Source organism: Ornithorhynchus anatinus, chromosome 4 (genome assembly GCF_004115215.2).
Source record: "Ornithorhynchus anatinus isolate Pmale09 chromosome 4, mOrnAna1.pri.v4, whole genome shotgun sequence".
In the NCBI taxonomy this organism is placed as follows: Eukaryota; Metazoa; Chordata; class Mammalia; order Monotremata; family Ornithorhynchidae; genus Ornithorhynchus; species Ornithorhynchus anatinus.
This window is the reverse complement of record NC_041731.1, coordinates 52521019-52543883: the sequence shown is the minus strand read 5'-3', so window position 1 is coordinate 52543883 and position 22865 is coordinate 52521019. Positions and strand designations below refer to the sequence as shown.

The 22865-nt window shown below is 41.7% G+C and overlaps 1 non-coding gene across 1 annotated transcript; it reads left to right on the top strand.

Annotated features, from left to right (window-relative positions):
• The first annotated feature begins 20963 nt into the window (after positions 1–20963).
• LOC114811540 lies at positions 20964–21101 on the top strand. Its single transcript, XR_003759237.1, has one exon. It is a non-coding gene; the product is annotated as a small nucleolar RNA SNORA7 (small nucleolar RNA).
• The last annotated feature ends 1764 nt before the right edge of the window (positions 21102–22865 follow it).

Genomic DNA, 22865 nt, shown 5'->3' with positions numbered 1-22865 from the left:
CTTGTACTCAACTTTTATCCTCAGAGGACATGGAGAACTTACCATCATCTTCCCCTTGAAAACTCTACAGAGATTTGAAGACAGCTATTGCCAGCTCTTAGTCATCTCTTGTCCAGTCTAAATGGCACCATTTCTTTTCACCTTATCTAGTCCCACTTGTGTCTTTAAGAAAACTCTGGCACTCACAAGCAAAAAATAATAAACAATCTTTTCTAAAAGTAGTTTTAAAAGGTGCTTTGGAATTACCCAATTAGTAAATGTCCCAGGACCACACACCTGGTGACTCTTGAATGTAGAAGGGGCAGGGAAATTCCCCTTGTGTTGTTAGGAGGCTGATGGGGAGCCAGAGTTTGTCTCTACAGGAAAGTTAAACTCATTCTGCTTGGGATTATAAAGCCATCACAGAATGGAGCCTAACCTCGCATGTTTCCGGGGAGAGCTTAACATTGGATGGTTAATGTATATATTACTGGCAGTAGATGTGCACAAATTCATCATCAAACCTTCAAAAGGGGTAATTTAAAGACCATTTTTTAACATCCCAAATAGTTTTTTGAACTTTTAACTTCCTTTATAAGTCTAGATCGGTTCTTCTTGCAAAAGGCATTAATTAAGAGATATGTCGCTTTAGCCCTTTGTTCTTGGGAAAGGCAGACGGTTTCCTCTTGGGTAAATTGGCAAGAAGAGGAAATGGGAAAAAGAATTGTATTGTATTATGAGGTTAGATCTTGGCTCATATGTTTAATTTACATTAAAACGAGCAAAAAGGGAAGGAAATCTACAGTGTGCTTGTTACTTTATCACAAATTACAGAAGTTCTTGCTCAGCTTAGCTGGGTGTTTGAGATAATTCATAATCAGCACAACCATGTGTTACATTTTCAACCTCCCTCTGGTAGGCTGCTAATTCCAGATTCTGGTACCAGATGCATTGTTAGTCCTCTATCAATGTCTTTCACATTTTCCCATTGCAGTGCCTTAGGCCCCAAGGAAAAACAAAGCATTATGCAACATAGATGGTAAATTCAGATGAGATTAATAGAATTGTTTTTCTTCTCTTAAATACTGACCAACTAAAGCAAATTCTGCCTGTTGAATACCACAGCTAGAATAAGGCACAGTCAATCTGGTGCAGCTAGTCAACTACTCTCACAGTTGACCTTGGAATTTAAAGATGACACTATCAATATGTGTCAGTGAGGCTGATAATAACTAGAGAAGCAGCATGGCCTAGTGGATACAGCATGGGTCAGCGAGTTAGAAGGCCGGGGTTCTAATTCCCACTCTACCATTTGTCTGTTGTGTGAACTTGGATAAGTCACTTAACTTCTCTCTGCCTCAGTTATCTCATCTGTAAAATAGATTTTAAGACTTTGAGTCCCTTGTAGGTCAAGGACTGTGTCTAACCTGATTAGCCTGTATCTATCTTAGCACTTAGTATAGTGCCTGGCACATAGTAAGCACTTAACAAATACCAAAAAAAACCCACCAAACTATGTTCAGCTAATATCCTCTTCTTTGTGTTCAGGTGAAAACTGCCTCTTGCAACACTTTAGCATCTGTTACTCATAGTGCCGGCTGTGATTCTCATTTTTTCCTTTGGGTGTCAATATCAATTAATCAATTGTATTTATTGAGCACTTACCTTATGCAGAGCACTATATTAAGTTCTTGGGAAAGTACAGTAGGATCACTACATATGATCTTTGCCCTCAAGAGGCTTATAATCTTGGGGGGGAAACAGACAACAAAACCAATTTCAAGTAGGATGATGCAGGGGCATATATAAGCTATTCATGTAAGTGTTTTCAGTGGCATCAAAGTGCTGATGTGGCAATTGGAAGATATAAGATGGGGAATTCAGGGTCTTCCGGAAGCCTTTGATCTAAGACAGTCACTTCATCCTTTTTAACAGCACCCAAGCTCTCCTGGCTTTTTCTGTGTAACAAGAAGCAGCATGGCCTACTGAAAAGGGCATGGGCCTGGGAGTCAGAGGACCTGGGTTCTAATTCCAGGTCTGACACACATCTGCTGTGTGAACTCGAGCAAGTGACTTAATGTCTCTATACCTCAGTTATCTCATCTTTAAAATGGGAATTAAGACTATGAACGCCACATGGGTTACAGATTGTGTCTGCTCTGATTAGCTTGTATGTTCCCCTTAGTTTCAGTGTCTGCCACATAGTAAGCACTTGCCAAATTCCCTTTAAAAAAAAAAACTAAAACAAAACAAAAAAAAGCTTTGTTTCACAATAGTTTAAGGCTTTGCTTCATGTTCACTTGTCTTGAAAGCATTAATTGTGTCCTTTTCCATTTTAGCTCACCATACAGTAGTTTGAGGAACTTCTGTTACCCATTTTTTTCACACTAGGACAGTCAGATCACAGAATTCAGTGTCAGGAGTTGAAGAGTAGGAGGTGAGATTGTAAGCTATGTGAGGACAGGGATCATCTCTACCTACACTATTGTACTCTCCCAAATGCTTAGTACAGGTCTCTGTGCACAGTGCTCAATAAATACTATTGGTTGAGGAAACTTCAGTGCTAAGCATATCAGTACCAAACATAATGCTGTCCAATTCTACATCCATAGCAAATAAGGAACCAATCAGTTGAAAATCACATTGTCTGCTATACAATTTCCAGAGAGGCAAGACTATTTCATGTAGCCTGCCCATTACATAGGGAATGTGACCAACATTGCTTCACTACTGGTGTACTAACTGTTTCCTAGTTAATCCTGCTAGGCCACTTTGAAAAAATCAATCAAGGGTACTTACAGTTTCAGTTCCTCTAGACTGTAAGCTCATTATTGACAAGGACTGTGTCTACTAATTATGTTTTATTGTGCATTCCCAAACACTTAATATGGTGGTCTGTATTTAGTAAGCATTCAATAAATATTAATGATTGATTGATCACTATATGCAGAACACTGTACTAAGTACCTGCACATAGGTAGCACAGATGAAATTGCTCTAGAAGTTGAAGAAGGCAGCTCTGGTAGGTCCATAAGTCACAACTTAATTAAGAAGACTGGACACTAATTTTCCTTTCTTCTTCTCCTCCTCCTCCTCTTCCTCTTCCTCCTCCTCTTTCTTCCTCTCCTTCTCCGCCTCCTTATTCTCCTTTTTCTTTTCCTCCTTCTTCTCCTTCTTCACCTTCTCCTTCTCGTTCTTCACCATCTCCTCCTTCTCCTTCCTCTTTCCCTTCTCCTTCCTCTTATCCTTTTTCTTTAAATCAGGTTGGGAACAGTCCTTGTCCCATATGGGTTTTACAGTCCAAGTAAGAGGGAGAACAGGTATTTAATCCCCATTTTACAGTTAAGGTTACTGAGGCACAGAGAAGTGAAGTGGCTTGCCCAAGGTCACACAGCAGATAAGTGGAAATGCTGGGATAAGAATCCATGACCTGTGATTCCCAAGCCCACGCACTATCCACTATGCCATATTAATTGAAGGGATTAATAGAGACGTGGAAATAGAGGAATTAGTGAACATGATAGCTTTGGATTTTCAAGCGGCCTTTGACAAGGCTCCACATCAAAGACTTTCAAAAAAACTTAGAAATAAGGGGATTAAAGGAATTGTTCTGTAATGGATATAAAAAAGGGTAAAAAAACAAGAAATTAATAGTGGGAATGAGGCCAGGTTTCAGCATAAACAAGTATAGAATAGAAAGGCCTCTAAGGGATTGATGCTAGGCCTGGTTTTGTTTAATATTATGAATGATTTATATGAACATACATCAAGTTCGTAGCAGTGCATATAGGGAAAAATGTACAAGTTACTAATATAGGCATAAATAAAAGTCTGTAGGAGAGTTGTCAGTCAATCATTCAATCATTTATTGAGTGCTTACTGTGTGGAGAGCACTCTACTAAGCTCTTAGAGTACAATATAACAAAGTTGGTGAACATGTCCCCAGCCCTCAAGGATAAGCATAAAAGTGTTGTGGGACTGAAGGTGGGGTGAATAAAAGGTACGAATCTAAGTGCAAATGGAGGTGGTAGTGAGAGGGAGTATGGGAAATGAGGGTTTATTCAGGGAAGGTATTTTAGAGGAGATGAGATTTTACTAAGGCTTTGAATGTGGGGAGAAACATGGTCTGCTCGATATGAAGAGGGTGGGAGTTCCAGGCCAGAAGCAGGAAATGGATGAGGGTTCAGAGGAGTGATGAGATTGAGGTAGAATGAGTTGTTTGGTGTGAGGAGTGAAATGAGAGGGCTGAGTTGTAGAAGAAATCAGTGAAGTAAGATAGGAGGGGAAAAAATGGTTGAATGCTTTAAAGCCAATGGTAAGGCATTTCTGTTTGGTGGATGGAAAACCATTGGAGCTTCTTGAGGAGTGGAGAAGTATGGACTCAATGTTGTTTTAGAAAAATGATCCTAACTGGACTGGGGAGAGACATGAGGTAGGGAGGTTAGCAAGGAGGCAGATTCAGTATTCAAGGAAGAATAAGATAAGTGCTGGGAACAGTGTAATAGAAGTTTGAATGGAGAGGAAAGAGTGGACTTTATTGATGTTGTGAAAATTGAACCCACAGGATTTAGTGACAGCTTGCATATCAGAGTTGAATGAGAGTGATGCCAAGGTTAAGACTTGTGAGATGAAGGATGGTGATGCTGTCTACTGTAATGGGAAAGTCAGGATGAAGACATGGTTTGAATGGGAAGATAGTATTTCTGTTTTGAACATGTTAACTTTGAGGTGTCGGCAGGACATCCAAGTAGAGATATCGTGAAGGCAGGAAGAAATATGAGACTGCAGAGAAGGAGAAAGACCAGGGCTGGAGATAGAGATTATGAGTCATCTGTATAGTGATAGTAACTGAAGCCATGAGAGTGAATTCTCCAAGGGAATGGGTCTAGATGGAGAAAGGAAGGGGACTCAGAATTGAACCTTAAGGGCCTCCTACAGTTAATGGGTGGTAGGCTGAGGGTTTGTCCAAGACCTGTTCTGTTTGTTTTCTTAATGGTATTTGTTAACACCTACTATATGCCAGGCACTGTACTAAAGAGAAGAAGCATGGATTAGTGGAAAGAGAATGGGCTTGAGAGTCGGAGGTCATGGGTTCTCATTCCGGCTCTGCTACTTGTCAGCTGTGACTTTGGGCAAGTCATTTTCTCTGAGCCTCAGTTACCTCATCTGCAAAATGGGGATTGACTGTGAATCCCACATGGGGCAATATGAATACCTTATGTCTATCCCAGTGCTTAGAACAGTGCTTGGCACATAGTAAGCGCTTAACAAATACCATCATTATTAAAGGCTGGGGTATTTGTCATGGATTGGACACAGTCCATGTCCCACATGGGGCTCACGGTCTTAATTCCCACTTTACAGTTGAGGGAATAGAGGCATAGAGAAGTGAAGTAACTTACCTAAGGCCAAACAACAGGCATCCAGGCCCAAGCTCTTCCCACCAAGTCATGTGTGTTTCATTATGTCTACAATCTTGAGGCACATACATATGAAGATATGCAAATTTTATCTATTGCTTTGAAGGTTCAGGCAGTATTATGGACAGAAAATAAGTATCAATCAATCCATGGTATTTATTGAGCGCTTATTATGTGCAGAACACTGAACCAAGTGGTTGGAGAGTACAACACAACCGAATTAACAGACATGTCACCAGTATGAATCAAACTGAAGTTTTGTACCAGCATACATCAAGGGAACCATATATAATAAACAATATGCTATGTTTTTGTGGTCCATGCAGTGTGTAGTGGCATTACTCCCTGGCTCTTAAAAAGTAGATTATTTTCACGCATTCTAGAATACCATTTTCTTTTTAAATTTTTGCTGATTTATTTACCATATGGTCCTCTATGACTCTGTGTTTTTTCTTCTATCTTTGGCCTACCCTGTCATTCTTCCCTTCCCCTTGAATATTAACTGTGATAAGAAAAGAAGTCTGTCAAATGATGAAACCCTTAAGGAACTTATCATGTAGCCAAGCTATAAAAATTTTGTAACTGCATATGGTTGTTGCAATTTTCATTATGAAATAATTGTTCATCTTTCAGGATTGCATAAAGTTAAATTTGGTATAACTTAATTATCTGACTAGTGAACGGAGAAAAGCATGCCACATAATTTAGAAATAATAATATACTTCCACTTGAAAATGTGACCTTTTAACTGCCAACCCAAGTTTTACTTCAAATTAGAGTCTGTTTAATGAACACTTCATATAACATTATGATTGTTAAAAGGTTACATTCATTGTTAAAATAAAATGAATATATAACTATATAATCTATTTCATATTTCTTTAGACAACAGTGGTTTAAATTTATTTTTTGAGTTTTTATGACATCCCTGAAAGAAATGTTTTTTAATTGAGGCCTAATACCTTCTCTATAGAAGAAATTAGATGTTATGGCAATTTATGTTCACAAAGACATTTTCTAATAAGCTGAATCATTCTCCTAAAGGAAAATCCTCAGTTAATGGATTTTAAACTTTTCACTGTCAGCACGGAGTTTAATGCTGCCAATCTAATTCTGCTACCTAAGCAGTATTACATTATCAAATACCACACCAACAGGCAATGCGGAAAACTGAATCAAGAAGGCTAATATTCTTTGGGAGGCTAATGGAGAAAAAAGGGTGATGATCAGACTTCAATCTGCATGCATATGAACATAAAGAACTCCAAAAGGGTGTAGAAATTACAGTTCATCAATGTCATCCTGAGTTATAGAACTCAACATAAAAATCACAGGATTAGATCATCAAAATTGAAATGCTAAAACTCAGTTAACTCAGCAGCATTGAGGCCATGCTCATCACATGGAAGGGTTGATGAAGCCGTGTGGTGTAGTGGATAGAATATGGATTTGGGAGTCAGAAGGACATGAGTTCTAATCCCTGTTCTGCTGCTTGTCTTCTGTGTGATCTTGGTTGTCACTTTCCTTCTCTGTTCCTCAGTTACCTCATCGGTAAAATGGAGATTAAAACTGTGAGCTCCATGTGGGTCAGAGACTGTCCAACCTAATTACCTTATATCTAACTCAGTGCTTAGAACAGTGTCTGGCACTTAGTAAGCAATTAACAAATACCATAAACAAAAAACAGTGAAGGAATGGGGGATAGCATGCTTCCCATGGACCTAGCCCCCAAGGAATAGGACATGGATGTTGTCCTCTGCTGGCAGCAAATATTGTGCTGCCTCTCTGTACAAGGGAATTGAATTAACCCTGGAGAATGGAGAAGCATAATCAATCAATTAGTCATGTTTACTGAGTGCTTACAGTGTGCACTTGGGAGAGTACAGTACAACAGAATTAGCAGACATGTTCCCTGCTCATAGCAACCTTACAATCTAGAGGGACTTCAAGGCCTGACACAACCCAGCCAGAAAATATACAAGATTGGTGAGATTGCACATAGAGATCCAGTTTTATTCTTTTTAATTCTTTTTCCAGAGGTAACATTTGGTTAGCTTCAAATAAATATAGAAATGTACACACATTACACCTTCCTTGACACTCATGGGAATTTGTCCACCCAATGTATTTCTTCTGGCCACTCTAAATTTTACATATCATTATGTTTGTCTTCCCTGTTAGAGTGTAAGCTTCTTGTGTGGAGCTTCTTTGTTCTGTAATAATGCTAATACACCAACACAGTGCACAGTACAATTGGGTGCTCAATAAATGCTGACACTACGACTAATAATACCACTGTAACTACTAGTAGAAAGAGCCCAGGCTTGGGAGTCAGAGGTTATGGGTTCAAATATCAGCTCAGCCACTTGTCAGCTTTGTGACTTTGGGCAAATCACTTAAATTCTCTGTGCCTCAGTTATCCCATCTATAAAATGGGGATTAAGACAGTGAGTACATGCGGGACCACCTGATCAACTTGCATCTTCCCCAGTGCTTAGAACAGTGCTTTGCACATAGTAAGCGCTTAACAAATGCCATCATTATTATGAGAGAGAGAGAGAGAGAGAGAGAAAATTGCATGTGTCCCTAAATCTAGGTCATTGAGAACTGTGTTCTACTATGAATGGGAAGGAGAAGTTTCCCCAGGTTCACAATCACTCATCAATTAAAGTCACTCACGGTTGTTCCCATAAAGACAATACAGAATCTGTTAATTCTCTTGTACTATACTCTCCCAAGCGCTTAGTACAGTACTCTGCATATAATAAATGCTCAATAAATACAGTTGATTGGGTCAGTCACTATAGTCAGGGTTTTTAGGCCTACTGCTAATGCAACTTGGGTTGACCACATTTTACAGCCTATCTTCCCTAATTTCCACCCACCCCCTTGCAGTGAGACCTGTTTGCATGTCCCAACAGTTCCCTTCTGGAAGTTAGAAGTTAATAATAATAGTATTTGTTAAGCACTTACTGTGTGCCAACATTGTTCTAAGCATTGGAGTAGATACAAGGTAATCAGGTTATCCCATGTGGGGCTGACAGTCTTAATCCCCATTTTACAGATGAGGTAACTGAGGCACAGAGAAGCAGAGAAGTTAAGTGGCTTGCCCAAGGTTACACAGCAGACAAGTGGCAATATCGGGATTAGAAACCACATCCTCTCACTCCCAAGCCCATGCTCTTTCCACTAAGCCACTCTGCTTCTCAAATAAAACATTCTCAGGACTCAGCAACAAATTCCTCTAGCATGAATTAATAAAAATGATGGTATTTGTTGAGTTTTTACCAGGTGCTAGGCCCTGAACTAACTGCTGGAGTAAAAATAAGATTAGCAGATCAAATACAGTCCCAGCCCCAAATAGGCCTCACAAAGAGGGAGGGAGAAGAGGTATTTAATCCCTGTTTTACAGATGAGGAAACTGAGGCATAGAGAAGTGAAATGAATTGCCAAAACCCACAAGTCAGGTCAGTGGTGGAGCCAGTATCAGAACCCAGGTTCTCTGACTCCCAGACCTGTGCTCTTTTCACAAGTCCATGCTTTTCTGTTCTCCTAATTTAAGGGCACCCCATTTCAATCTTCAGTACTTTTCCATCCTTGCCCAGATGGACAAATGACAGTGAGCCTTGCTCAGGAAGAAAACTAGAATATGTTCACAAATCTTTTTTCTTAGAGATCAACATTTTGCTACTGAACATTAAAAGTTATTCAGTAAAAAATGCTAGTGAATTTGGGCATTTAAAGAAGATTTTAAGAAGTACTTCTGCTCTGTAAACCTTTTGCTTGGCTTGAAATTTGATTCCACAATCTGCCTCTGAAACTTCAAAAAGACAAATGTGCTTTTCACATTGGGCTTCCCATGCTTTGAAAATCATGCTGGGAATGGTGGCTCAGAATGTGCTTTTGTGGGAACGGGAAACTTGACTGTAGGAAGAACATGTGGGCATGTGCAATTGATGGAGAGTCTAGTGAGAAGGGAAGAAGACTGCGAGTTATGTTAATTAGCAAACAACACAGAGAGGGAAAATAGGGTTTAGAAGCAGTGTGGCCTAGTAGAAACAGCATGGCTCTGTTTCCACTCCTTAAGAACCTCCAGTGGTTGCCCATCCACCTTCACATCAAAAAGAAGCTTCTTACCATTGGCTTTAAAATCTTCAGTCACCTTTGCCCCATCTACCCTATCTCCTTGAATTCCTTCTGCAACTCAGTCCGCACACTTTGCTCCTCTAATGCCAAACAATCACTGTACTTATATCTCATCTATTTCACTGTTAATCTCCAGCCCGCTGTGCACAGAGCACTATACAAATTGCTTAGGAGAGTACAATACAACAGAGTTGGGAGACATGTTTCCTGCTCACAATGAGTCTACAGTCTATAGGGGCAGCAGACATTAATATAAATGAATAAATTATGGATATGTACATAACTGCTGTGAAACTAAAGGTGGGGTGAATTAAGGATGCAAATCCAATTATGAGGTGATGCAGAAGGAAGTGGAAGAGGAGGAAATGAGGGTTTAGTCAGTCCTCTTGGAGAGATGTGTATTGAATAAAGCTTTGAATGTGGGGATAGTGAACACTTGTCGATTATGAAATAGGAAGAAGTTCCAGGCCAGAGGCAGGACGTTAGCAAGGCATCGATGGCAAGATAGATGAGATTGAGGTACAGTGAGTAGATTGGCATTAGAGGGGCGAAGTGAGCTTGCTAGGTTGTAGTCGGAAATCAGGGCGGTAAGGGCAGGAGAGGGTGAGGTGATGGAGTAATTAAACGCCAAAGGTAAAGTTAATCCTATGATAAGGATAAGCCTATGGTAAGGATACTTATCCTACCCTTTCTCCACACAACCATTACCACAATTACTTGTAATTATTGTGTTGAATGGATCACTGAATTGACCAGTGTGGCATTCCTTATGGTCTTATGAGGTACGATGTTTTCTGGTTATACTGCTGATACTCAGGCTCTTCCAGAATTCCCCTCTACCACCATACAACTGCCTACTCTTTTTTGAGTATGGAAGTCGAGGTGGAAAGGTAGAATTCTTCTGAGTCATTTAGAAAGGCTTTTAGGAGTGTGCTCCAATTTCTTATCAATTGTCTGATATAACACTACCTGTCTGAAAGGTCCTGTACCTTGTATCTATGGCAGTTTTAAGCAAATAGGTGGTAAGAAAAACAATGTGTATATTTCCTGAAGTGGAGGTTCAGACAATGAAAGCATAAAAGAAAAAAATACTTTCCTGGGAATGACAATGCTATTTTCGAAGGAAATAAAACTTCTGAATGGTAGATTATTGCTTTTTGAGGAAATTTTTTACACTACTATTTAGAACTTTCCTTTAGAAAATGCCATCTAAATGTTGAGTAAAGACAAGCTATGAACAAAATGATTTTATATAGAGAGTGACCTTTGTGCCAGCAATTTGGCTGTTTCAAATAGAGTATGCAAAGACAAGGAAAAAAATAAAGTCATTTCTATTCACAAGCAATGCATTTACACCTAACCATGTATCCTAGTATGCATTCATAAAAATGCACCACATTTTAAGTTAATAACTGTTCCAAATGGAATGAAGAAAGGTTGTGAGAGTGTTTTGCTTTTCCGCACTCAGAGACTAAAACTCATTCTAAAATTTGCAGGGAAAATCCTAATCCACTTTGTGAATTATGATACATTGTAATTTATCAGTATTCAGAACTGGATTAACTTAGGTAAAATCTAGCATCTGCTCTATGTCTCCCTTCTCTAGGGAACCCCAGATACAGGATAACTTTGGTGGTGTGGTGTGATTTTGACAGCCATTTTGGGTGAAGTAGATCCCCAAATAATAGTAATTGTGATATTTGTTCAGTACTTCATGCATGCCAAGCCCTGAAGTAAATACAATACAATCAGGTAAGACTCTGTCCCTTCTCCTACATCATGATGATGGTATTTGCTAGGTGCTTACCATTTGCCAAGTACTTTTCTAAGTGCTGGGGTAGATAAAAGATAATCAGGTTGTCCCACCTGGGGCTCACAGTCTTAATCCCCATTTTACAGATGAGGTAACTGAGGTACAGAGAAGTAAAGTGACCTGACTAAGGTCACACAGCAGGCAAGAGGCAGAGCTGGGACTAGAACCCATGTCCTCTGACTCCCAAGCCTGGGCTCTTTCCACTAAGCCAGCCTGTTTCTCCTACATGGAGCTCACAGTCTAAATGAGAAGGAAAATAGTTATTCCAGCATCCTTCAATCCGCAGTTCTTGGTCCCCTTCCATTTTCTAGCTACAGCCACTCTCTTTGGAGAACTCATTTACTCCCACAGCTTCAACTACCATCTCTATGTGGACAATTCCCAATTCTACATCTCCAGCCCTTGTCTTTCTCCTTCACAGTGGTTTCATATCTCCTCCTGCCTTCAGGACATCTCTAGTTGGATGTCCCCGAGAAGCCTCAGATTAAACCTGTTCAAAACAGAAATCCTCATTTTCCCACACAAACCTTGTCCTCCCCATGACTTTCTCATCACCTTAGGCCGCACTACCATCTTTCCTGTCTCACAAGCCCATAACCTTGGCACTATCCTCAACTCATCTTTCTCTTTCAATCCACACATTGAAACTGACACTAAATTTAGTGTGTTCAACCTTTGCAACATTGCTAGAAACCACCCCCTCCTTTTCATAAAAACTGCTACTGTGCTGATCCAAGGCCTTATCCTATCCTCCCTGGACTACTGCATTGGCCTCCTTACTGACCTTTCTGACTCTTGTATATCCCCATTCCACTTCATACTTTACTTTGCTGGCCAGATCATTTTGCTACATAAACACTCAATCCACATTTTCCCACTCCTCAAGAATGTCCAGTGTTTGCTCATCCACCACTGCACATCAAACAGAAACTGTTTTCAGTTGACTTTAAAGCACTTAATCACCTTGTTCACGCCTGTCTTACCTCACTGATTTCCTACTACAACCCAGGATGCTCACTTTTTCCTTTTACACCAACCTACTCACTCACTGTATTTCAATTTCATCTGTCCTAATAATGTTGGTATTTGTTAAGCGCTTACTCTGTGCCGAGCACTGTTCTAAGCGCTGGAGTAGACACAGGGGAATCAGGTTGTCCCACGTGGGGCTCACAGTCTTAATCCCCATTTTACAGATGAGGGAACTGAGGCACCGAGAAGTTAAGTGACTTGCCCAAAGTCACACAGCTGACAAGTGGTAGAGCTGGGGTTCGAACCCATGACCTCTGACTCCAAAGCCCGTGCTCTTTCCAGTGAGCCACGCTGCTTCCCTGCCAATGACCCCTTGCTCACATCCTACCTCTATCCTGGAAATCCCTCCCCATTCACATTTGACAGACCATGACTTTCCTCTATTTAAAATCTTATTAAAATCACAGCTCCTCCAAGAAGCATTCCTCAACTAAGCCCTCATTTCCCCGACTCCATCTCCCTTCTGCATCACCATTACATTGGGATTTGTACCCTTTCTATACCCTATCCTCAGCGCCTCAGCACTTACATACAAATCTATAATTTATTTTATTATCTGTCTCCCCTGTCAAACTGTAAGATCCTTGTGGGCAGGGAAAATGTCTACCAACTCTGTTACATTGTACTCTGCCAAGAACTTAGTACAGTGCTCTGCAAACAGAAAGTGCTGAAAAAATAGGACTGGGAGAAGCAGCACTGCCTAATGGATAAAGTACAGGCATGGGTGTCAGAAGGACCTAGGTTCTAATCTCCATTTGACCACTTGTATGCTGTGTGACCTTGGGCAGGTCACTTCACATCCCATTGACTCAGTTACCTCATCTGTTAATGGGGATAAAGACTGCGAACCACATGTGGGACATGGACTACGTCCAACCTGATGATTTTGTATCTACCCCAGCACTTAGTATGGTGCATGGTACATAGTAAGCACTTAGCAAATACCATAAAAATATGATTTATTGATCGAGTGATTTACAGATGAGGAAACTGAGATGCAGTTGAGCGCTTACCCAAGGTCCCACACCACGCAAGTGGTAAAGCTAGGATTAGAATCCAGGTCATCTGACTCCCAAGCCTATGCTTTTTACACTTCATTATGCTGCTTCTTTAAAGATTTCTTACTAGGAAACTTCAGGTCAAAGAATGTCCCAGGCAGGCGAGTGTCACAGCAGAAGTATAGGCATTTCCTCTTTTCAATCAGTCAATCTATCAATAGTATTTATTGAGTGCTTACTGTGTGAAGGGAGCTGTACTAAGCTCTTAGGAGAATACAGTACACTAGAGTTGGTGGACACATTCTCTGCCCACAACTTGCTTACAGTCTAGACAGTCCACAGTCTTTTCAAACTCTACCCTCTTCTTATAGTTTCAGGTAATACAGAATCCCCCCCAAAAAATATCTTTTTATTTGCTCACTATCACCTGCTCTTAGTACAGTACCATGAGCACAATTAGAATTCAGTAAACATTACTGATTCATTCATTATTGCAACTCAGCTTTACCAGGAGGACATATGAGTAGACTAGATGGTGGTACGAAGCAGCTGCTGGATAATGAACTGAAAGTGGGGAGTAATAATAATAATAGCACCTGTTCAGCACTAACTACATAACAAACATTGCGCTAAGGGCCAGGGTAAATAAAATACCCTCAGATAATACACAGTACCTATTCTACATGTGGCTAAGTTTAAACAGGGGAGAGAAGCGGAAGCAGAGAAATTAGAACAAACATTAAAAAAAAATACAAGAAGACAAAATCTCTAATGACAAAACCTAGTAGTGGGCCTTTGGGAAATAATTGCAGCTGAGAGACAAAGCTGGCATGCGATAATCAGGAGTGAAGTTGCTCTTCTTGATCAAAGGCTTTGGAAAAAACAGAGGTTTTGTGCAAATCAGGATACAAAAGGATAAGTAAAAGCAATTGCCAGACACAGCAAATGGAAACTCATCAGCCCAACAAAAGAAACTCATTAAATTAACATAATGTGGGAAGGATTATATCAATAGTTTAGCCACACCTACAGATGTGGTTAAAGGTCAGTAGCTTCTTCAAGCAAGAAGAGTAATTATACTTATTATGACATATAAGCATAAAGCGTATGTTGATCCTGTGGGCTAGCACATATTTAAAATATCAACTTCTAATTAATAACCTTTGCCATCCTCCTATATTGTCTGGTAAATGTCTGAGCAAAGATGGACTAAAAGACAGTAAAGTCTTGGCAAATCAACCAGAAAATGAAAAGCTGCATAGCCTTGTGGAAAGAACATGAGCCTGAGCGTCAAAGGACCTGGATTCTAATCCTGACTCAGCCAATTTTTTTTTAAGGTATTTGTTAAACACTTACTATGAGCTAGGCATTGTACTAAGCCCTGGGTTGGATACAAGTTAATCAGTTTGGACACAGTCCATGTCCCACATGGGACTCAGTCCCCATTTTATATGTGAGGTAACTGAGGCACAGAGAAATGACTTACCTAAGGTCACACAGCAGACAAATGGTGGAGCTGGTATTAGAACTCAGGTCCTTCTGAGTACAAGGCTCATGCTCTATCCACTGGGCCTCACTGCTTCTCTAATTGTTTGCTGTGTGATCTTGGGAAAGTCACTTAACTTCTCTGTGTCTCAGTTTCCTCAACTGCAAAATGGGGATTCAATATGGGACAGAGACTCTGTCCAACCTGGTTGATTTCAATCTACTCCAGAGCTTAAAGCGGTGTTTGATACATAGTAAGTGCTTAACAAATGAAATAACAACAATAATAGTAATAATAATAAAGTCTGTGGCAGCTCAGGGCATGACTTAGTTTCAAGATGGATTTTTTTCTGTGGTGGTAGTAGTAACTTTCATCACCTGCTTACAATGTAAATGCATGTCATACTTTTATGACTGCAAGCTTGTTTGTGAGCAGGGAATGTATCTGTTCATTTTTATATTGTACTCTCCCAAGAACTTAGTAGACTGCTTTGCTCACAGTAAGCACTCAGTAAATACGACTTAATGAAATGCAATTGAACCTAAGTCCAGTAAGCAAGCATCACATTGCACTGATGAAGTTTTTTGGGGAAGACTTCTTTACAGAAAGGGGAAATGCTCTTGCAAAAGAACATAAAACACATTCTTGGAAATCTCATGTTGAATTGGCAGGTGGTACTTTCTGTCCTGGTGGCTAATTTCCTAGCCTGGTCATGGGAGCTTGCGTTTGTATCCATCCTGCTGTTTGGGTTGAGGCCATCTGCTGCAATCCTAAGGAAATCTAAACCATGAGAAACTGTGCCAGCTGAAAATTTCAACAGGTAGGGCAGAGGTTGGAATCAATTCATGGACGAGAGTCAGTCAGTCATATTTACTGAGTGCTTACTGTGTGCAGAGTACTGTACTAAGTGCTTGAATCCCATAGAGATATATAGAGCAAGGTTAGGGATGTTAGCTGACCGAACCCTAACCGGCTGAGTGAATGGAGCGAGGATGGATGTCAAACAAGGCAAACTTCTCACTGTTTCTCCAAGCATCTTGTGGCCATTGTTGGTGAAGGAATATTAGTCTGGATGGTCCATGGACTGTTCAGGACTAGCGCTTAGTGTGCTCAATAAATTCCATTGATTGATTGATAGATTGATTAATTGGCATTGCTTATGGGCTGATGTTCTTGGGATTCTTCCAAACCTTTTTACCCTGCACCATTACACAGGAGATGCAGTGCAGGAGATTACACAGGAGATACAAGTGCAAGGGAAAGAGAGAAATTGGAGGGTTTAAGGAATTTAAATTTAATTTCAGGAAACTGGCAACACAGTAGCTATCATAAACCTTAACTCTAGTGTAACTTTCAATTAAAAGCCCATTCAGAGGAAGGAAAAGCAAACTAGAAAAGAGAATGCATTTACTGAAGTGGAGAATGCTGGCTAATAGGAATTGTTACCACCTCCTATAGTTTCCTCCTCCTCCACCAAGGATGAAATAGTGGTAGATGAGCTTTAATCGCAACAAGAGGGATTGATTTTAGATATGAGAAACCTAATCCTTGTGAGGATTCTAATCCTTGAAACAGGTAGCTAGGGGAGGATGTGGAATACTAGAAGTCTGTTACAGAAAGACAGCAATTAGAGCTATTCCAGTATAAACACATTAGCAGAAGGATTTTAAGAAAGAGCCAGCAGCCCAAATCAAATGACAGACTACCCCTCTGTATAGAGCACTACAGAAAAGGATTAACACAGAAGTCCAGAACCTGTTAAGAATTTTTATTTGCCTGGAGTCTTAAAAGGGGACTTGACTGAAAGCAGGAGGATCAATATGATGACTTCTCAGAGTTTCTCCCAACTTGACGATTCTGTGGCTATAAAGACAACCTCTATGATCTTATGAGTCCTTAACCCCAAAGATGATGCTTCTAGCAATCCGATCTTTAGTAACAGGAAAGGCTCTTACCGGCCCCTACTGCAGCCTAAGGGATCTGAACTCATTAATAAAACAAAACATGTAATCAGCAGTGGTCAGAACAGTGGGCTAGAATAGGGTAGAGGCAAAAAAAAGCTTCACAGTGAATGAGCAAAGATGATCCTAATCATCCTTTTCAAATTATTCCCTTAATTTTCGTTTACATCATTTTATACAGGATGGAATTTCCCTGCTCAACCAATTACTGTCCATCCATATGAATCCAATAGGCACCAAGAGGATTGTCGGCCAGCTTCCTTTCTAGAAAGGAGAGCAGATGGGGCTGTAACCTGGACTGGGGGATAATGGTCCATCTGGGGCTTTGGCACAGATTACTTTTAGGCTGAGGAGAAATATCCTGAGCCCCACAAAGAGTGTGCATTGATGGCGTATTGGGGACATGTGGTTTATAAAGAGATAGGAAGCACATGAAAGTGTAATAGATAGGTCCCATCCCTCACTCCTCCTCCCCATCTTCCCCACACTCATATCTGGCTGAAAGTAGAAGATATAAGTTTTACGTGGTAGGTGACTGGTAACTCAAACTATCTTTCTCTTCATCTAAAGGAAAGGTTGATAGCTAATGAGTTATGCTATAAGAACTCATTACTCTTTCACCTGGGAGATTGGAAGAGCATTCTTGAAATACAAGCAGATCCAGCCTCTCTGCAGACCTTATAATCTATTCTCAGTAATTAGGAGAAACAGAGTGGCCTAATGGTTCCTGGGTCTTCTACCAAGGTGATCCTGCAAGGTCTCATGCGGGCAGGGGAGGAGATAAAAGTAGGATGGTGGTTAGCAAGTTGGGGGACCCAGATGGCTACCATGACATCCTTGATTAAAGACATCTCTGGGGAATAGTGCTAAATGAGTTTCACAGAGACATTGTCAATTGGTGTCCTCTTCCCAGCTACTTGAAAGAACTAATAGCCCATAAATTTAGAATTCCAGAATGATATTCTAATGATGTTAAAAGTGATTATGAATAACCACCTCTACTGGCCTCAACTAGAGATTCAAACTTCAACAGTTCATTTCAAGAAAATGATTCTTCAGTAGTTCTTGTAACACTAATATCAAGACATAAAATTCTTATTAAGGGATGACAAAGCAAAGGCAACATTTTTGAGGTGGCCAAGGAGACCTGCAAGATTTTGTCAGGCTGAGGTATTTATATAACAGCCTGGCAAACTAACCCATTTCCCCAGCATTAGGCCAGCAAAACAAATCATTGCGAACAAGTGAAAATATTTAATCAAATGAAAAACTCAGAAGACCTCAAAACTCATTGATATTTATTAGGATGGAGGTGTGCCAAGCATTGTATTAGGCACTTGAGAGAGAGAAATATGGTAGAGTTGGTAGATATGTTCCCTACCTACAAGGAACGCACTGCCTAGAGGGGGAAACAGACACTGGAGCTGAAGTTGTGGAAACATGAGTTTTCCAAGGGAGTGGCTGTGGATGAAGAAGATAGAGGGACCCATACAGAACTGAGACTTGAGGGACGCCTACAGTTAGGAAGTAGGAGGCAGAGGAGGAATCTGAGAAAGAGACTGAGAAAGAGTGGCCCGAGAGAGCGGAGAACCTGGAGAGGACAGTGTCAGCGAACCCAAAGTTAGACCATATTTCCAGAAGAAGGGAGTGGTCCGAGGTAATATAGAAAGAACTTGTTAATATGATGTAGAGAGAATGTATGTAGGAACTACTCATTTTTTACATAAGGTGCTAACCTTATAGACATACAGGTTTACTTATATGACTCCAAATTAGGATGGCCATTCATACTATATTTTATTGGACAGTCCAGGTTTCAAGTAATTTAGTCTGTCCTCTGTCTCTATGTATACACTACCAGAAGCAGAGGCTCCACTCATCTTTTGTCCAATATTTTAATTTTATTAAACATCCAGCTTTTTCCTACTTCACTTCCTCATGCGGTGGCAGAAACAATCTATCAGTCAATCAATCAGTCAGTCAATCATATTTATTGAGCACTTACTATATGTGGAGCACTGTACTAACTGCTTGGGAGACTGCTTAGAGAAGCAGCGTGGCTTAGTGTAAAGAGCACGGTTTGGGAGTCAGAGGTCATGGCTTCTAATCCCAGGTCCATCACTTATCAGCTGCTTGACTTTGGGCAAGTCACTTCTCTGTGCATAAATTACCTCATCTGTAAAATGGGGATTAAGACTGTGAGCCCCATATGGAAAAACTTGATTGCCTTGTATCTACCCCAATGTGAAGAACTGTGCTTGGCATGTAGTAAGTGCTTAACAAATACCATTATTATTATTACTATTACAATATAATGATATAACAGACATGTTTCCTGCCCAAAATGGTCAGTGACTCAATCAATCAATGGTATTAATTGAGGACCATTGTGTCCAGAGCATTGTACTAAGTGCTTGTCTTGTCGTCTTATGCCGTCGAGTCGACTCTGACCCATAGTGACACCATAGACACAATTGTCCCTGAACCACCCCCCCTCCATCTGCAATCGTTCTGGTAGTGCATACATAGAGTTTTCGTTGTAAAAATACGGAAGTGGTTTATCATTGCCTTCTTCTGCAGAGTAAACTCGAGTCTACCCCTTGACTCTCTCCCATGCCACTGCTGCCCAGCACAGGTGAATTTTGATTTGTAGCAGATTGCCTTCCACTCCCTAGCCACTAGGCCTGGATAGGCCTGTAGTCAAGGCTGGTGGAGTTCTGACTAGAAACTCTCCAGGAGTGACATTGAGAGGGACTGAGTGCTTAGGAAAGTACAATACTAAAGAGTTGGTTGATACAATACCTGCCCAGAAGGAGTTTATAGTCTAATGGAAGCAGTGCCTACTTCAGCAGGGATCTGAACCTGGAAGGAAATGCATTGGCTCTGGAAAATAGGGGAGTGGGGAATCAGAGGTTCTGCCTGGTTTATGTTATTCATATTACCTCAGAGAACCTTTCTTGTGTGTCCTTATGCTGCCAGTATCTTGTAACCTAGAAAAACCAACATACGTCTGTTGCTTCAGAGTCAGCAAAATGATGTCTGGTATTCTCCAGTGCCAGCAATGGCCACCCTATACCCACTTGGAGCATGAGAGCCTTTGAAAACAGATAGTCAGTGTGTTTTTCGGCTGGAAAGTCGTAAGCATGGTAATGCACAAATGTCTAATAGAATAGGAAAATAAGTGTATGAAGGGAAAGCAGCAGATGCTGTAAAAGTGATACTAATCCTGCTTTGCATTTAAGAGTCTATTCTCTTCTAAAAGCTCCAGGCACTTACCAACACACTGTTCAATATCCTCATGTGAACTCTGGCAGGTTTGTGAATGTGAACTTACAAAGAGAGAAAAAAGTAAAATAAGCTAAAGGAAGCCAAGATGATTGATTGAGAGAAAAGATGTGACTTCCTCTGTTCCTAGTTGACAGTCTGAGCTTCTCTCAAATCAGAAATAGCTTTCATCAGTTCAGTCTCAGGAAGGGATTCAGTCGATTAATCAATCAATAGCTTTCATCTGTAAGCTCATAGTGGGCAGGGAACATGTCTAGCAACTTTTTTGCACTGTACTCTCCCAAGTCCTTAGTACAATGTTCTGCACACAGGAAGCACTCAATAAATACTTTTGACCAATGAATTGATTTATTGAGGCCTTTTTAATAATAATAATAATAATAATTTTGGTATTTGTTAAACGCTTACTATGTGCCGAGCCCCGTTCTAAGTGCTGGGGTAGACACGGGAATCAGGATGTCCCACGTGGGGCTCACAGTCAATCCCCATTTTCCAGATGAGGTAACTGAGGCACAGAGAAGTGAAGTGACTTGCCCACAGTCACACAGCTGACAAGTGGCATAGCTGGGATTCGAACTCATGACCTCTGACTCCAAAGCCCGTGCTCTTTCCACTGAGCCACGCTGCCTCTCTAAGAGCTGTACTTTAGGTCTTGGTAGAGTACACTGTAACAGAGTTAGTAGGCAGTTAATCCTACCAGGTGCCTGGTGATGTGTCAAACATTCTGGATTGATCCTGGAGTTGTGGGCTGCACCATCCCAGGATCCGAAACTTCTTGTGAGTACGATGAATTCTCAGTGGTCCAGATGGAGCCCATTACAGGTTAAACATTCCTAGTCTCACGAGTCCCCCTCAGGGTTGCAGCTGGAGAGTTTCCAGTCCTCTACCAGTCTCGACTATGGGAGGGAGAGTCAAGCAGATGCCTATCCATTCCATTCCTAGTTTGGGCAGTGGCTAGTGAGTGGAAGGCAATCTGCTACAAGTCAAAATTCACCTGTGCTGGGCAGCAGTGGCATGGTAGAGAGTCGAGGGCAGAGACTCAAGTTTACTGCACAGAAGGAGGCAATGGTAAACCACTTCCATATTTTTACCAAGAAAACTCTCTGGATACACTACCAGAAAGATTGCAGATGGAGGCGGGGCATTCTGGAAAGGTGTGCCCATGGAGTCGCTATGGGTCGGAGATGACTCGACAGCCTAAGACAAGACAAGTCTCACAAGAGTTTGAATGGGCAGATATCCTGATCTGGAGACCATTGGAATGGCTAGGGACTCCATAACCTCCCTTGGGAGATATTTCTTCCCTCTCCTCTGAAGGTCTCAGAAGGATGATACCCAAACATTTAGGGAGACATTTATCATGGTGACTCACTGGGTGGAATCTACAGAGGTCAGTAAACCACCCAACTGAGTAGATGATTCACTTTTGTTTGAAAATAATGGCTAGGGATTTGGCCAGCAGTGGGTCTCAACATCTTTGGGCCTTAATTGTTAAGCATTTATTATTTGTCAAGCACTGTTCTAAGTGTTGGGGTAATCAATAATATCAATCATTTATTTTGTGCAAAGCACTTTATTAAGCACTTGGGAAGGTACAATATATCAGAGTTGGTAGCGGAGGCCTCTCCTTCTCCCACTCCCCCAGACTCACCGGTAAGGGGGGAGGCGTCGGCTTCCTCCTCTCGCCCCGTTGCCGCTTCCGCACTATCCCTCCTCCCCCCTCCCTCTCCTTCCCCTCCTTCGAAGCCCATATCATTCGCCTCTACCACCCCCTCCAGTTACTTGTCGCCGTCATCTACCGCCCTCCCGGTCCCACCTCCGACTTCTTCAACCACCTTGACCCCTTTCTCACCTTCCTTCTCTCCTTCTCTCTGCCCACTCTGATCCTCGGAGACTTCAACATCCATATGGATGTACCCGACGACTCCTCTGCCGCCCGCCTGCTATCCCTCCTCGACTCTGCCGACCTCCTCCTCCACCGTACCGCGCCCACTCACCGACTCGGTCACACCCTCGATCTCGTCATCTCCTACCGCTGCACTATCTCCTCCCTCACCGACTCTGAAATCCCTCTCTCTGACCATAACCTTCTCTCCTGCCTCATCTCTCACACTCCCTCCCCCTGCAAATCTTCGCTACTGCCCCACAGAGACCTCCGCTCTTTTGATCCCATCCGTCTTTCCAATAGCATCTCTCCTCACCTTGCCACCCTGTCCTCTCTTCCCACTCTCGATGATCAGGTCTCCGCTCTCAACTCCACCCTCTCTACTCATCTCGACTCTCTCGCCCCCCTTTCCCTCCGCCGCTCTTGCTCCACTAACCCACAGCCCTGGATCACCTCCTCCGTCCGCCTCCTACGCCGCTCTCACTCCACTAACACACAGCCCTGGATCACCTCCTCCGTCCACCTCCTACGCTCCTATGCTCGAGCTGCCGAGCGCTGCTGGCGAAAGTCCAAGCACCAAGCCGACCTCACACACTTGAAATTTATCCTTTCCTGCCTTAACTCTGCCCTCTCCTCCGCCAGGCAAAACTTCTTCTCCTCCCTCATCGACACCCATGCCCGCCACCCCCGCCAATTGTTCCGGACCTTTAATTCTCTCCTTAGGCCCCCTGTTCCTCCCCCTCCCCCATCTCTCACCCCCAATGATCTGGCCACCTATTTCCTCACGAAAATCAACACAATCAGGTCTGAGCTCCCCAAAGTCACCCCTCCACCTCTCCCCTCCCCCCCACCAACCCTCTCCC